General features: G+C 38.1%; 1 long non-coding RNA gene across 1 annotated transcript; it reads right to left on the minus strand.

Moving 5' to 3' along the window:
* Positions 1–340: 340 nt before the first annotated feature.
* Positions 341–3,811, minus strand: LOC136789809 (uncharacterized). The gene is made up of 3 exons (XR_010828839.1): positions 3,557–3,811; positions 2,339–2,444; positions 341–479 (listed from the first exon to the last, which is right to left on the minus strand). It is a non-coding gene; the product is annotated as an uncharacterized lncRNA (long non-coding RNA).
* Between the last annotated feature and the right edge of the window lie 12,902 nt (positions 3,812–16,713).

A 16,713-nucleotide genomic window follows, 5' to 3' on the forward strand; every position in this document is an offset into this window, starting at 1 on the left:
TGCCTCCACTCTTTAATAGCATACATTTATATTTCAAGTGGCCCAGATACACAGCGCTTGTGTTGCATGGATGCTCCACATGTGTTATAATTGAATTACTGGAACAAAATACAGACAGGAGTTGTGACTTCTGATGTTATATAGTTATTTTAAGCACAACAAAGTCAGAGATTAATTGTGAAATCAAGTCTTGTTCCATTTGAGGAGGAACACACCCCAGATGACAAGAATAAAGCACACTCCAATACCACTTTTAAAAGATGTGGCTGTTTTACACTCATATACTCCTTATTTTATGAAAGTGAAAATAAAGACAGTAAATGAATTGTCTGGTAACGTACTGGATGATACTGACTTGGGAGGACAGGAATTAGGAAATGTCAGGGCATCTGTCTTGTTACTTGTGGCTGGGGAAAAGTTCAGCATTTTGCTCTTCTGCCTCAGACTGGAAAAGCATCTTTGGAAATCCTTATGCAGCCCTGAGAAAGAAGAAACAAGAAGCCTGTGATGTGGTTAGTCTCTGGTTAAAATATTCACTGGGAACAAAGACAATGTCAGACTGGGACAGAGAATCAAGGTTTCCTTCAGCTACAGAGATCACAGAGGCCTAATCATCAGCATATTGGATAGTATAAAGTAGGTTTTCTCTCACTGGGAATTTTACCCTGAACTCAAGAAATCTTTTCTGATTAAAATTCATTTGACACATTTTGTCATGAAGTGGTTCAGTTATGACCAAGTAGTATATTCTAAGGAGAACAATTTCATTAAAAAGACTTAACCAGCTCTCTGCATTTCTGACAATAATCAGAACTGTAATCTTGCAACCTTTACAAAAATATCTCCACAACAGGCAGATGTGAGATCATCTGTTTCCTCTGTCCCCTGCTGTGTCCTTTTCTATAAAGTTACAGCTTGGTATATAATAAGGAAATCCCTCACTGCCAGTCCCACATTCAGGGCATTATTAAATTTGAATGACTTAAAACACTTGAATTTGCATCTACATTTTGGAAAATCCACGAGTTCTTTGGTGACCTCTGCTCTCCCAGAAACACTCTTCCCAGTGTAGCTCTGAGAACACTTGGTGTATCCACAAGTTCTCCAAATAGTTGCCTTTCTAGACTCAGACTGGTCTCCCAAATTACAATATTCTTTTTCAATATTCTTTTTCACTCCCACAGGTTTTACTTGATCAGTTTGTTTTTCTGTTATTTCAACTCAAAAATAGATATATTTTCTTAAGTAACATAAATTGCCTTAATGATCATCTTGTTTGAGAACAAATACCAGCCTATGACTTACTCAGTCAAAGTTGTAACTGAGTTGTGGTTTTATTTTATTTATTTATATTTTTAATTAGGATGGTAGGAGGTTGTTTCACTGGCAGATTCAATCTGTAACTTTTCTTTCTACACTGATTATCTCGATGGCCATATGCATGGCTTGAATATGTGCACAGTATATAAACCCATAGTGATAAATGAATAAGAACTGCAATCTGAGTAGGACATCTCACAGTCTGAATTGCATCCTGGTGGCAAACTAAGCAAATTAAAATGAAGCTGATGGATTATTTCTTCTCAAAAATGCATTTTCTTTGGTTGATGTCACATTTTTAACTTTAGTAAAATTTCAGCTACTGAGGGAATATATATAAAAGATAAAAATATATGTTTGTGTGCTCCCCTGTAGGATCTGTGAAAACTTAACAGGGTGATCAGATGACAACTTGTTGTGTATAGAAGGTTGCACATAAACTGAGTTCAGAAGGATGCTGTGGTTTAACCCCAGTAGGCAGCCAAGCCCCACACAGCTTCTAGCTCACTCCCTGTCAGTGGGATGGGGGAGAGAACTGGCAAGATAAAAGTGAGATGACTCGTGGGTTGAGATAAAGGCATTTTTCTAGGTAAAGCTGAAGCTGCGTGAGCAAGCAAAGAAAAATCAGGAATTCATTCATTACTTCCCATTGGCAGGCAGATGTTCAGCCATTTCCAGGAAAGCAGGGCTTCATCATGCGTAACGTTTACTTGGGAAGACAAACACCTTAACTCCGAATGTCCTCCCTCAAGCTCTATAATGAATAGTGTGTGACATGAATTTCCACTAAGATATAGCAGAAAAACGCTGAGACCACAACCTGATGGAATCTCCTGCTGGTACAGCTCACCCTCAAGCTAACCTTGGGGAAATGCTTTGAGATGGTAGCTGTATAATAAGGAAGCCACTTCTTTGTATGTCAGTGGTGTTTCAGACATTGATTTTGCTAAATTTAGAGCCACTGCTTTACTCAAACTTTTATATTTCACTAAAAGAGGACTACTGAGGAAAACAGCACCTTCAAATGGTCATTGTCCTTTTTCAGCTTTATCTTTGTGAAGAGAAAGCAATCTCTATTCTTCTCTGAACCCCAGTCTCTGAAAACATCACTCTGTTGTAATGACCTAGAAAAAAAAAATGATTTGTTCAGAAGAATTACTGGATCATTGTTGTCAAATGCTCAAAAATTGGTGCTCAATTTTCCACAGTATCGTAGGAAGATCCTGGCAAAAGTTGAAGAAAAAGGCATGACAGGAAAAAATATAAAATGAGCTTCAGCATCTTTCAAAATGTTTTGCATTTACCATTACATATAAGTTATAGTATTCAGAATAAACATCTTGGGACAACATTGGGCAACACAAAATACACATTTTTTTCTATGCTGATCTTTAAAAATAATGCTATAAATTGTGGCAATTAATATCCTAGAATAGAAGAGTAAACTGCAAGAATTTACAATGTTCTAATAATGCTATGAAAAACACTTATTCCCTGTTTCTTTCATATTTAGTATGCCTGCAAGGGAACTTTTCCTTTCAGGGAAACTCAATATTTGGCTCCTATGTTTATAGTGGGATTGTTGGATTTGGCTCAAAGAGCATAGGAAGAACTGAATATAGCTGTTGACACTTCTTTGCTGTATTACTATCTGAATTGTGAGTATGATTCCTTGAGAATTTGCTGTTATCCCAGTTCATTTAACCTTTGGAGACCTAACAAGGGAATAAATTATGAATAAATAGAATATGAACAAATATATTTTAAAGGGACAATAGACCTAAATTCTCTTGAAAAAATTAACGTAGACCTATACGGTTTATATATCCTAGCTTTGTCTTTGTATCTCTCAATTTGAAGAAGGCTGATTTCATTTAAATGACTTGGATGAAGACAGAAGTGTTGGAAATTGGTGCAAGAATGTATTTTAAGAAAATCTAACTTCCAAATGTAGGTCCTGTTATGGACTGTGCATCCTTTTAAAGTGAAATCAGGGTCTGACCAATATTTTTTGGATTCTGTGTACATTGCAACAGGATTTGTTCATGCTGTGACTGCCTCTCTTCCTGTGAAAAGCATGTGCTTTTCATTTCCATATGCACACTTTGTCCCCTTTTGCTTACTCAGTGGACTACTGACAGGATAACCCTTTGATGATTAGGTCACATGCCAGGCTTTCTCCAACCCCTCTGCCTCTAAAGGGCCTGTGTAAACAAATTGAGAAGCTTTACACAACCTGTATTTACGGACAGCGTTGCAACTCAATATAAGACATAAGGAAGAGGTCAGGCAATTGTGACGCCTCTCTTCATCTTCTCGAATCCTTTGTCCACACTTTTGTTCATCTTTCCCATCTCCCTTGCCCCTGTGACACATCTCCGTCTTGTTGCTTGGTAACCTCCCAGCACTGCTGTGCACGCTGGCATAAACTGCTCTATGCTCTCCCTTCTACGTTCTCAAAACACTGAAAGACAGTCTACAATCGGATGAGATTTTCTTCTCCCTGCTTTTGACAGACAAATCAAATTCTGAGTAAATGCTAAAAGCTGTGTTAGGAGGTAAATATACTCAATTAAAAAAAAAGAATCACAGGAAGATGCACATTTAGTAACAGCTTATTAACAACATGGGACTTCTGTACGTCAGTTACTGCAGATAGTTAATGAAAAACCAGCTACTGTAAAAATAAATCTAAAAATGGCAAAAATTAAAAAAAAGGAAGGGTGGAGAGAGAACAAAATTGTTTATCACTTGCATAACACAAGTGCTAAAGATATGGCTGGATATGAAACCCTGACAACAAAAATAAAGCAAATCTTATCCTGAAGAGGCAGCAGTCTAAACAGATTGACTGCATATTTTAAGCATCAGGATGTCATCTTGCCACAGGACACTGTATTTCCTCTTCCTTTTCTCCAAATAAAATGGCAGCCCCTGGTATATTTTATGTCTGATGTTAGTATTCATATTATCACAGAAGATTGCAGATTAGTACTTTTCTTTTGAGGAAAGCTTTCAAATAAAATATTTAACAGGAAAATGGAAGGACTGAGACACCTGTAGGCTAAAGTGCGATTTCAACACTCTGAGGAACTTGAGTGTTGAAACTGGACATATTAACAGCGTGGGATGCTTCCAGATATCAATCAGATTCAGGTTTGAAGCAAAGTGCAGTTTTGGAATAAGGTACTCCAAGTGAGTCTCTTATCTCTTCAGCTTGAAGTAGTTCTCTTCATCATTAGGAGAAATGAAGAGGAAGCAGGACAGATAAAACTATTTTTGTAATTTGCTAAATATAAGTTTAGATTCATAGGCAGTTGGTGTCCTTTGAGATGCCTTAGAGCATCTGAGACATCCACGTGGAGTTGGAAGACAAGACAAAGGACCTTGTTTTTGGATCTGGCTGGCTGCCAGATGCTTTCTCTCACTCCCTTTCCTCAACAGGACAGAGACAGAAGATATGATGAAATAGCTCACGGTTTGAGACAGAGATATCACTTATAAAGTGGCATCATGGACAAAGCAGACTCAACTTAGGGAAAACTGATTTAATTTATTGCCGATTAAATAAGATCCACATAATAAGAAATAAAAAGAAAATTAAAACACCTCTTTCCCATCCCTTTTCCCCCAGGCCTAATGTCTCCCCTTCACTCCCACCCCCTCTCCCCCAGCAGCACAGGGGCTGAGCTGGGCTGCGGGCTGCAGCCCGGGGCAGGGCCCCCCCAGCCCCTCTCGGCCGCCCCTTCCTCCTCACCCTTGGCCCTGCTCCAGCGGGGGCCCTGCCCCGGGCTGCAGCCCTTCAGGAACACCCTGCTCCCGCGGGGGCTCCCCACGGCCGCAGCTCCCTCAGGAAATGTCCCCCTGCTGCGGCGTGGGCCCTCCCCGGGCTGCAGGGTGGAGATCTGCTCCAGCGGGGGCTCTGCAGGGCTGCCGGGGAATCCCTGCTGCCTGTGGGCCTGGAGCCCCTCCTGCCCTCCTCCTCCTGGGGCCTGGGCCCTCTGCTGCTTCTCCCTCGCCCTGGGCCTCCTCCTCGGCCTGTGCCCGCTCTGCCCTTTCGGAAATCTGTTTTCCCCGAGGTGCTGCCAGCTTGGTGCTGGGCTCAGCTGGGCCCTGCCATGGGGCCATTGGAGCCACCATAGATGCCCTGCAGCCCCCGGCCAGCACCTGGGCATAGGGAAACGTGACATAGAGCTACAGGATGGCCAGTACCTTCCAGCCACGGAGGTTAAACAAAGAAGTTTCAAATAGCACTAGAGACCTATGTTTCAGCAGCTAAACTGTGTCTCTAGAGCTTGATCTATATTAAGAGTAATCTATCTCAAAAATACGATGCAGCAGAGCTGATGAATACTCCAGGGTCTGTCAGTGACTGAAGGACCGAGTCATTTGTATTCTCTACCTTGGTCAGGCAGAAGACATAAGTTGTACCTTCGTTGCCCTCATAATTTTCATAAATTTCATAGACTTTTTTTTTTTTTTAACATAATTCATCCTTTTTCTTTCTGTGCCCTCTTTTATCCTTTGTTTTGTGAAGAACACGCAGATGCAAACACAAAAGGTGGACATGACTTTCAGCTTTTCACAAAATAATAAAAGAACATGAGGTAGGGGAAAGAAAGAGGACAAGCAATACTGTTTTTATAGTCTTTTGAGTAAAAGCATTGACAGCAACTTCACCTGAGGAAAGCTGTATTTTACAGAGTGCTTGTCTAAACACCATATGTTTATAGTCTGTCTCCGTCTAAGTTTCTGTATTTTTTTTTTTTTCTAAAATAGAGGCTTTGATTGTTTCAAACTATTCCTGTATCTCATGATACTAATTCTAGGTGGCACCATGTGAATGTCATAAAAGGTGAGGAAGGTCCATAAGATGCAAGAGTATAAAAACAATCCCTTTTCTTTCAGAGAAATGAAGCGATTAATATCTCATCAATTATTTCTCTCCAGGATTTTTAGACTGAGAAGAAAAGACCTCCTTTTTGGAACATATGGGTGAGTCAAACTGCAATAGGAAGAAAGCACGCCTCAGTGATATAGTTTCAATTGCTCATTTATATTAATAAAAAACTACTGTAAACAATGCAGTTGTTTTGCTAATAATGATGCACCAGAATGGCTGTAGATGTCTGCATGAATATACAACAGGGTCTGTCTGATACATCCCATTTATGCTTTTATGCTTTTGCAAGGAACAATGCAAGTCTTATTAGATTCTTCTGCATTAACTTAATGGAAAAAAAGAGCATCTTCCTATATTTTAGAAAAGGGAAAATATGATGTGTAAGGATAAAGTCACTCTGACTGCAAACTGCAATGGGATAAGAATAAATTGCAGCACATATCACCCTCCCAAAATTCCTGCCATATTTAACAAGTTCCACACTGACAAAAACAAGCATTAATATAGGCTGACAAGCTGATGGGAAAGGAATTGTATAGCCACAAATGACATCATGAGCGTCTCTGTACTCTGTTACACTTCTTAGATTACATTTTTCATCTGAAGTCTTTTCCTATTATCCATGTAACAAAATGTATTCTACTTAACCAAACTTATTCTACAATAAAGTCCAAAACAATAAAATGAAATATTTCTCTTCCTCTATAGGCAGTTGTACTAGACTGAAAAAAAAAAAAAAAAAAAAAGGAAAAGTAAACTTTTGATATTTCTAGAACATATTCACAAATGAAGGAGAAGTTAGTTATTTTCCTCTGTATGAACACAGAATAAAATAAATAAATTAATTACAGACTGGATTGAGAGCAGCCCTGAGGAGAAGGACCTGGGGGTATTGGTAGATGAGAAGCTCAACACAAGCCAGCAATATGTGCTCGCAGCCCAGAAAGCCAACTGTATCCTGGTCTGCATCAAAAAAAGTGTTGCCAGCAGTACAAGGGAGGTGATTCTCCCCCTCTGCTCTGCTCTTGTGAGACTCCACCTGGAGCACTGTGTTCAGCTCTGGGGCTCCCAGCACAAGAAGGACATGGACATTTCAGAGTGAGTCCAGAGGAGGACCACAAAGCTGATCAAAGGGCTGGAGCACCTCTCCTGTGAGAAGAGGCTGAGAGAGCTGGGGTTGTTAAGCCTGGAGAAGAGAAGGTTCCAGGCAAACCTTACAGCGGCCTTCCAGTACCTAAAGGGGGGCCTACAGGAAAGCTGGGGAGAGACTCTTTGTCAGGCAGTGCAGTGATAGGACAAGGGGGAATGGCTTTAAACTAAAAGAGGGTACGTTTATAGTAGTTATAATGAAGAAATTCTTTACTCAGAGGCACTGGCACAGGCTGTCCAGGGAAGCTGTGGATGCCCCATCCCTGGAGGTGTTCAAGGACAGGTTGGATGGGACTCTGGGCAACCTGGTCTAGTGGAAAGTGTCCCTGCCCATGTCGGGGGGGTTGTAACTATGTGATCCTTAAGGGTCCCTTCCAACCCAAACCATTCTATGATTCTACGATTCCAGTTAACTATGGTTTAAAAGGCCAGCCTTGTTGCTTGTAAATGTCAGTGGCAAAAATCCCCAGACACAAAAAGTGGCCATGCTGGTTCAGAAAACTATCTGTTTAATCCTCCATTTTGTTTTCAACTTCAGCTAAAAATGGATGAATGGGAACAAGTACAAGCAGAGCAAGCAGTTACGATACTTGGTTCTAAACCTTTGTTTAGCCTATTCAGTAACCCCTAGTGGGACCCTCCTCTATTTGTCCAATGTCCCTTTAAGCTAGTGAAACCTTCTTGCACTCATTAATTTCCTTTCTCAAGGAGTTTCATAGATCTACTACCTATTTTTTGAAGAACCAACACCTTCTTTGCTCCCTTTGAACTTTTCTCTTACTAGCTTCATTTGATCGTCTCTAGTTCTTATACCGAAGACAAGGTCAAAAGTTGCTCTCTGTCTTGCTTTGTGTCAATGACATTATAGACCTGTTATATCCCCTTTGAATGACCTCTTTTCCAAACAGGAGAATTGCAGGCCACTACAGAAGTCATTGTGCCAGCATTCCTCTTGTTAAAACTCTTCCATATCTTTGATCATAGTTATTGTTTTCCCTGATTTTTTTTCCCCTTCTAATATACATTTTGAATGAGGGGAACAGAAACTGCAAACAGTATCTGAATTGTGGGTTAACCATGCATTCACCAAAGGAGCACTCTGAATGCTATCATGGACTGCTGAATGTCATATTAAAATCTTCAACTTTTCAGACAGTTCTCTAGCGTGGGATATCTGGTTTTGTGATGAGAGTTTTCACATTGACTTTAATGGTTTTTGTGAGTGCCTTCTTGAATTTATTTGGTTTATCACTCAAGGCTATGCCAGACAAGAATTGTCCATCTCTTCGACAATTTATAGTTGTGGTGGGAATTTCTCAGGGATGGTTGCTGGTTTGCTTGTCTAAATAATCTCTATGGTCACAGCTTTAAGAATAGCCAGACTATACAACATATCTGTGTTTTCGTTTGTTTGTTTGTTTCACTGTTGAGGATATATCAATAACCATGATAAATCTACCAGGGTTAACCCATCTGGTTTTCTCCTCATGCAAATTTACTCACCTTCATTTGTTTTTTTCCCCTTCTGAGTAGTACTTCCAAAATAACAACAAAACTGGTTTAAAGATTTTTTAGTCATCCTTGAATCTGTAAGAGCTCATGATTCCCACATACACTAAGACTAAGGAAGTGTTGATAATAGCATTTAAGTTGCTAGCAGTCATGTGTCTATGGTAAATAAATTGTCCTCTGCCGTCAGCACAAAGACACCATTAAGCTAAGAAAATGAATATTATCTCCCCATTCATTTTTCTCTTTCCTTTTGCTTTCTAGAATTCACAGAATTTTACAAGTCCAGAGCTTTGATCCATCCTCCAAGTTTAGGATGGTATCCTTCAGGTACTCACTGTGGTGTTCTGAACTATTAAATTCAAAACTGCTCTGTGTCCTTTTAAGTCATTTAACTCAGAATATTCATATAGTCTTAATAATGTTTTCTGCAGTGCTTAAAATACTATTTTAGTAGTTTAGTTTTTATTTAGTTTTTATAACTTTTTGCTGCTTTCATTTGTATTTTTTCTCCTGTCAGATGTAACTCAATGACTTTATATGCACAAAAGAAAACAATGGATAAGCAGAAAGCAAAAAGAGATTTTAGGTCTGAGATACCAGATTTACTGTATAAAAAGTACATTTCATAGAGGCGTGAAGATATTTTATAGAGCACAATAGAATCATATTGACATATGACCTGTTACCATTTGGGTTGAATTCACAGTGGTGGAGTACTGATTTTTCTACTATAATTCTTTCTACTATAATTTTTTCTACTATAATTCTTGAGCAAAATAAGTAAATGGTCACTTCTAGCCATTTATTAGAAAAAGAACAAAATACAGTTAAACTTAGGCACGCTCCATAGAAGGTAAAAGTTAATGTACTTGAAATATATTTTCTTTTTTTGTTAGGTACAAAAATTAGTTCAGTTCTGGGCCTTTTCCTGTGACCATCACCATGGCATTGTGCTAAATGCTATTCATTACAAAATCAATCTCCCTTTTCCTCATCAAAAGCCAATTTTGAGCTTTTCTAGGTAATGCAGGTGTTAGATTGTATGCTGTGATCACCATAGGGAAGGACAGCATTTGCCAACAGTTGTCATAAGACAGTAGCTAAAATGTTGAAACCTTTTTCTATATTTGGAAGAGGAAATTGTGTATTTCCAATTAAGTAAAGGTAATGTAGACTGGTGTGACTGCAGCATTAACAGTAAGAGGAGCCTGAAACTAGTTTTCTACAAACGGTCTTTATATCTGCACAGCTAAATTGTCACCTGGCATTAGTCAGCAGAACTTAATTGCCTCTGGAACAATAAAATTCAATGGACAAGAATTTGATTCATGGATTATCTTTTTCCCCCCTTAATTAGGACTTGTTTTCCTTTCATCTTTCAACTTCTTCTTCTTTCCCATCTACATATGCTTCCCCTATATGATAAAAGCAACTCCACAAATATTCTAGTCAGCCACATTTCCAGTGTTCAGCTGGTTTTAAAATTAGGCAAAACATGTTCAGCCAGACTTATTTCCAGACACTATTCTTCTCCTCCCCACCAAAGAAGTAATGACTTTCTGTTTCAACAACTCATTCCAGACTACAAAATCAGATGGATTGCTCTCTACTACATGAGTGAACGTATTCTTGATCAGAAAGTAGCAATCATTGAATACATCATGTACAATGACACCAGGGAGGGAGTTGTTCTTCATTCTGCCCAGCGAAGCGTGTTGAAACACCTGTTTCCTATCTTGAAAATGTTTCTGATGACTGCCAAATAAGTTAGTGCTGAAACAGCATCATTAAGTCAAGTTATCCTGCTTGGCCACCTGTTGAAAAAGAAAACTGCTGAGGCAATTCCAGATCTCAGCTGTTCCAGGGATGTTACACCTCTCCCTGTCTATGGGGAAATTTTCTTATAAATGAAAATGTCTCCTATTTGAGGGAAAGAGAGGCAGAAAGGGAGATGTTCTAGTTTCTCCAAGCTTTATCTTATGCCAAAGAGAGTCCTTTGCTGAATAAAGTTCCCAGAAAATACAAGAAGTGAATCTGAATACTGGTATATTTGAAGGGAATAATCTGAGCTCCATACATAGTGAGTGGCATCCTACAAGGCAGCCACAGTAAGTAACATCCTATACTTTGAGCCTGAATTACACTAAATAATAGGAACAGAAAAAATTAGGAAATACTTTGATAGTTTTTATTGTACTGTAAGAAAATTAAATTTAGATAAGCTACTGCAATAAACTCTAAAACAAAGATATAATATTAAGATTTTGTTATGTTTCTGAATTAAACAAACTTTTTCTACAAGAAGTAGTGAGTATGTCTTGTCAAATAAAATAAGACTTCAGAATTAATGCCATCCTGTGAACATTTTCCAACTTTTGGTTATTGCCAACATGTAGTTATTTCTTGACTATTTCTCAATTCTTCTTTAGAGAAGTTAACCACTTCTTTAGAAAGTCTTCTAGAAGATTAAAGTCTTCTTTAGAGAGTTAACCACTTAACTAGGCTCATGTAGACATATTTTCCATTCATTTTACAGACTGCTCCCATTTTGCAGGTGAGACACTGAGTCTCATGTGCATTAACTAGAGTGAGGCAGAAAATACCTGGCCAAATTTAAGGAACGTTAAACCAAAGCCTTAATTAAAAGTCAAAATTTTACAAGTTCTTACAAAAAATTACACAAATAAATATGCCAAATGATTTTGACGGCTGTAGCTTTGATTCAATTGAGTTGATCACATTGATAAAGCAAACAAAAACAAAAAAGAAAAAAAAAATCTAACTTGTAAACCAACATAATTAATAATAAGAAAAGTATATATACTTTTATATACATAGTATATGTATATAAATACAGGGAATTTCACCCCACTAGGAACTCAACTGTTAGATGTATCATATCAAACTCAACTATTAGATGTATTGTATCATTGTATTGAAGTGTTCATGAAAAAATTTTTTTGCAAATTGGAGAGAGTACATTAGTTCGTATATTAGGGCTTAGCTCCCAGCCATGAGTACTATGGAACTGCGGAAGGATCTTAGAAGGAACATGATAGAAAAGGTATTGCTTGAAACATTTTGAGATGACACTAGACAGATCTTGAGAAAAATGTATTGTGGAGAGCAATATTTCCTTAAAAGAGAGAGAGATTAGCTGACCTACAAGGTCTCTCTCCTGTCTCTGTCTTCTCATGTTATTTTACAGCTCTTCTTCCCTTTTCCTTCCTCTACTTCCCTTTCTCTGATATATATTTGAAGGTTATAAATATGTAGATGCTTAATGGATACAGCAAAAAATCCCACTGCCAGCCAGAGAAAAAACACATATTTTACCACCATGCTGTGCACCGAGTTGAGACAGAAACAAAAATACACCAGATTGTGAAGTTGGGAAGGAACAAAAGCATAAGGAAATGTTTTGTTTTTAAAGAAAACCTTTCAAAAATGTTTCCAAAATTGAGCATGAAAAGGTGAAAAAGACGTCATGGGAAGTTTAACTGTGTTGAAGAGATCGAAATTTTCTTTCTTATCTGTTTCTTAAACTATTAGTTGTAATACAAAGTCAACTGTCAGCAAGGAGGGAAGTGTGGCTGGTGCGTTTGGTATCAGGAATAAGAAAAGAAACGAACTGGGATGGTTGGAATTTGCAGCTGCCGATAGTATGGACATTTCTGATTTGTTCTTTTGTCACTCATAAGGCAGAGTTGTGAAGACCAAGGTGCAGCATGTCTATTGAGCAGGTCCTTGTTATTGGCTGTTGGCAGTCAATGGCCATTGATGTATGAGTTCTCCAAAATGCTAAACATGGTATTGACTGGCCACTTCTGCTGATGAACTGGCACCTTAGCCCCTAATGTCAGCCAGTTCATTAGCCAAAATGAGTCTAGTTCCACCAAAGCTCTTATTAAAATAAAATGGTTGTCTGGCTATTTGTTTCAAACTGTGGAATTCTGTCGGTTTATAAGGAACTAAAGACTTTGTTATATGATGAAGCAGAAGTGAGTTCATGGCATTGATGATTTTTACAGATACTGGGTTCTCTGCCATTGATATTCGAGAAAAAGACTGGTGAGAAAGAGCTCATAGAACAAAAATGAAGCTGAAAATCTGAATCTCTCAAAAAGGGGAAAAACGGAAGTGGGGGATTGATTTAAATTTGGAGTAGTGAATAATAAAAGAAAAAAAAAACAACAACCAATTAACCATCAACACCAACAAAACACATCTGGGAATGACATTAGACAGTTAAATCAGAAAATACCAACGTTTAACTCAATTTGCATAGTCTTTAATTAGTTATTGAGAATGCAAGGTGGGTTTTATTGTGCTGAAAAGAATTGAAATTCAAATATTACCTGGAAACTATTACTGGTATTTGATATCTCTCATTACAGAGATCTCAAAATATGCTCCTTATCTGTTTACTTTCAGCATTTCTTTTTCTTGAAGGAACAAACTTCTGACAGAATATACTTATTTTTGGTATCACCAGGCACATATAGACTGTGAAGCAAAGCCCAGAGAATTGCTAGGCATCAGGGTGTGATAATACAGTGTCAGACAGGTGGAGATCCTGCATCATGGCTATTGGCCCTCAACAAACACATTAACCACTAATACCGTCATTTCCAATGACAAGGGGAGGTCTGGGATGCTTTTAGCTTTTCAAAAAAAGGTCATCAAGTAAATAAATCTGGTGAATATTATGTAGGTCTCTTCAGTTTATCATTACAAGGTTACACTACTTGTTGTGTGCTTATCATCTACAAGAGAGCTAAAACAAGATTTTAAGCTATGTTTCCAGTATAACCAGGCTCCTGTTATGATTCCTCTTTATCTGTGCCACTCAACCAGAACTCTTCATTCCACTGCAGACCCATAATACTTTTGAAAGAGTCTTGAAAGCAAGTGAAAATTTCATCACTTTTCAAAACACACTTGCATATACATTCCTGCATTTGGCAGAAATGTGGCTGCTGGCTGGTGGATAAAAATGGGAGATGACCCTTGATGGCTGTTACTGTATGATTACAGTGCTTGTAATTACAACAATAAAATTAACGTTTTTGTAAAGCAATAACATTTTGATTATGAACATACTAAGTAGTTTATTTATGTATCATTATCCCTGATATGCAACTATCAAGCACTAGGAGGATTTCAGATACTTTTCATTTGACAAATTGGAGATGCACTACCCTACAGTTGATTATTCATAGATCCTTAAATCAAACATTTTGTTGGGGAGGGGTGTGTGTTGCTGTTACTTTCATAGAATATGTGTGCTTCTCTAACTAATTGGAGTCAGTGAAGCACATTCTGACATTGGCTGAAGTTTTCAGTCAAATATTAGCTTGGATTGCTTCACATACAATCAATTGAACTTTAGTTGTTACAGTAAATAGAGCCAGGAGGATGACTCAGATCATGCTGTAATAGCCTTGTAGGCTATTCCTGCCTGAACAGGAGTGCTGATACTATTTAGAACCCTAAAGGTATGCATGACACCTTCATGTATGATACAAAACTTACAGGAGACCTGTATTTTTCTGGAGAAACAGGCAGGATATGTGAGTGGAGTGATGTGGTTACAAAGCTGGGGTAGGTACTCTCTGGTGTCCTAAGAAGCACACAACCATGGTGGGTGAAAAGAATATGTGGACAAAAAAAAAAAGAATATACATGCTAGCACGTTTAATACAGTTTGCATCTGAATTCAGATGTTCTTAATGAAATAATAGTTATTCAACTTTCCTAAATTTGGTGATAAGAGTGTGTTTTATATTTCAATGGAAAAAAAGCTGCCTGTTCCAATTTTTCCCGCTTGCCTAGTATATGAGTCAACTTCACAGTGACTATTCAAGTGTTTTATTGTTGTTGTTGTTTTACAGTGTATTTGACTCTCTAACATTGAAATAATTTATTTTATTCTTGAAAAGAAATACAATTGGAATAAGAAATCAGAACTCTAAATTCTAAAGTACTAAGATTCACAAATAAGTAACTTTAAATTTACCAGCTCACAAACCATTGTGACAGTGGTGCATCTACAGAAGATGTGTAATTACTAAGGCCTAGCTTATTAAGCACATTTGGAAATTGGCTGAATTGCTTGATTTGGTAAAAAATTACATGCTACATTTAATCAGCCCTCCTTTAAGGAACAAATGTCATTAAACACCACTTAATTAGCTGTTCCTACATCCCCACTGTGTGAAAAATTGTATCCTTGATGACTACAAAACATTTTTAAGGTCAAATGTAGTGAATAAAAATATCATTGAATGCCCTCTGGTAATAGTCTACATAAAAGTGCAGCTCATTTCCATTAATTGAAAAGATTAGTTCTGTATCACAGTTAATCAGAATCTGATGTCTATACTGTACAGATAGAGAAGACCTTCCATAGTTAAGCTTAACTTTTCCTTTCTCAGTTGTTTATAAGACTTAATTTTTCATGGTAGCTAGATGTGAAAACACCTTCTTGCTCTATTAATTTAAGATTCCTCTTTTATTACACCAGAGTGCCAGGTTTGGAGAGGGGACAAATGGCCAGTAAAAAGATAGAATCACAGAATCATAGAATATCCTGGAAGGGACCCACAAGGATCATCAAGTTCAACTCCTGGCTCCACACAGGACCACATTAAAACTGAACAATGTGTCTGAGATCATTGTCCAAATGCTTCTTGAACTCTAGCAGGCTCAGTTCTGCAACCACTTCCCTCGGGAGCCTGTGCCAGTGCCTTCTTGCTGAAGAACCTTTTCCTAACATCCAGCCTGAACCTCCCCTGTCACAGGTTCATGCCATTGCATGAATAAGAATTGATCATCTTGGAAAATTATGATTTTTCTTCTCCCTCTTTATTTATTTATTTACTTATTTATTTTTTCTCTGTGACTAACATGATTTCTCCTTCTGTGACTGCATGGGATATGATATCTTTCTTACTCTTTAGTATTCACCCACTTCAGCCTTTCCTGCCTATTTCTTGCTTCTCCCTGCCACTATGCAATATGCAATGAGACTCCAGCTATGCAATGAGACTGCCACTATGCAATATGCAATGAGACTCAATATGCCTGAGATTCCAGCCGGGTTATTTCACCTTTGAATATTACTCCTTTTTAGAAAGCCTGTGTGCAGAGCCATATTTTTTGGCAAGCTCTAGTGAAACAGCTGATTGATCTGCATCACTGGTGCCATCCCCTGATGCATAAATCAGAAGAGAAAAGAAAGAGGTGAGATACTAAGATCAAATTTTATTTTTAGGTAGGAAGCTATGGCAGGTGTTGTGGCTTGTGACAAAAATTTCATCTGCTCTCTGAGCAAACTGTGGGAGGGATGTCAGTGTGATCCTGGCAAGAACTGCAGCATAGATCCTAGCAGCCTTGCACACAGTCAGATTTCCTTAGCTAGTAAGAATGTCTTCAGTATTACCTGAAAAATGTACCAATCCAAGGTTTCATGGTGATAATTAGTTTCACAGGATGCGCACATAAGAAGACCATTTTTCTTCTGGATATATTCCTACAGACATAACCTCTAGGACGCTGAATTTGCCAGGGGTATTTAATGGAAATTTTTTTACTTATGTGAGTTATTCAGTGGCTTTATTTCTTTTGAGACGGGAGTGGATGAAAAGGTGGAAAGAATTATTTTATTTCACAGCATGCCTCCTGTATTTTGGGATTCTACAGGAACTTTTATAATTCTTACTAAAAACAAACAAACGAAAAACAACCGACCAAACAAAACACTGCAGTCATAGTCTAACACTGCAACACCCTTGGAATTCAGGGCACTTGAGGATACACTGGTACCT

Source organism: Anser cygnoides, chromosome 2 (assembly GCF_040182565.1).
Source record: "Anser cygnoides isolate HZ-2024a breed goose chromosome 2, Taihu_goose_T2T_genome, whole genome shotgun sequence".
Lineage (NCBI taxonomy): Eukaryota > Metazoa > Chordata > Aves > Anseriformes > Anatidae > Anser > Anser cygnoides.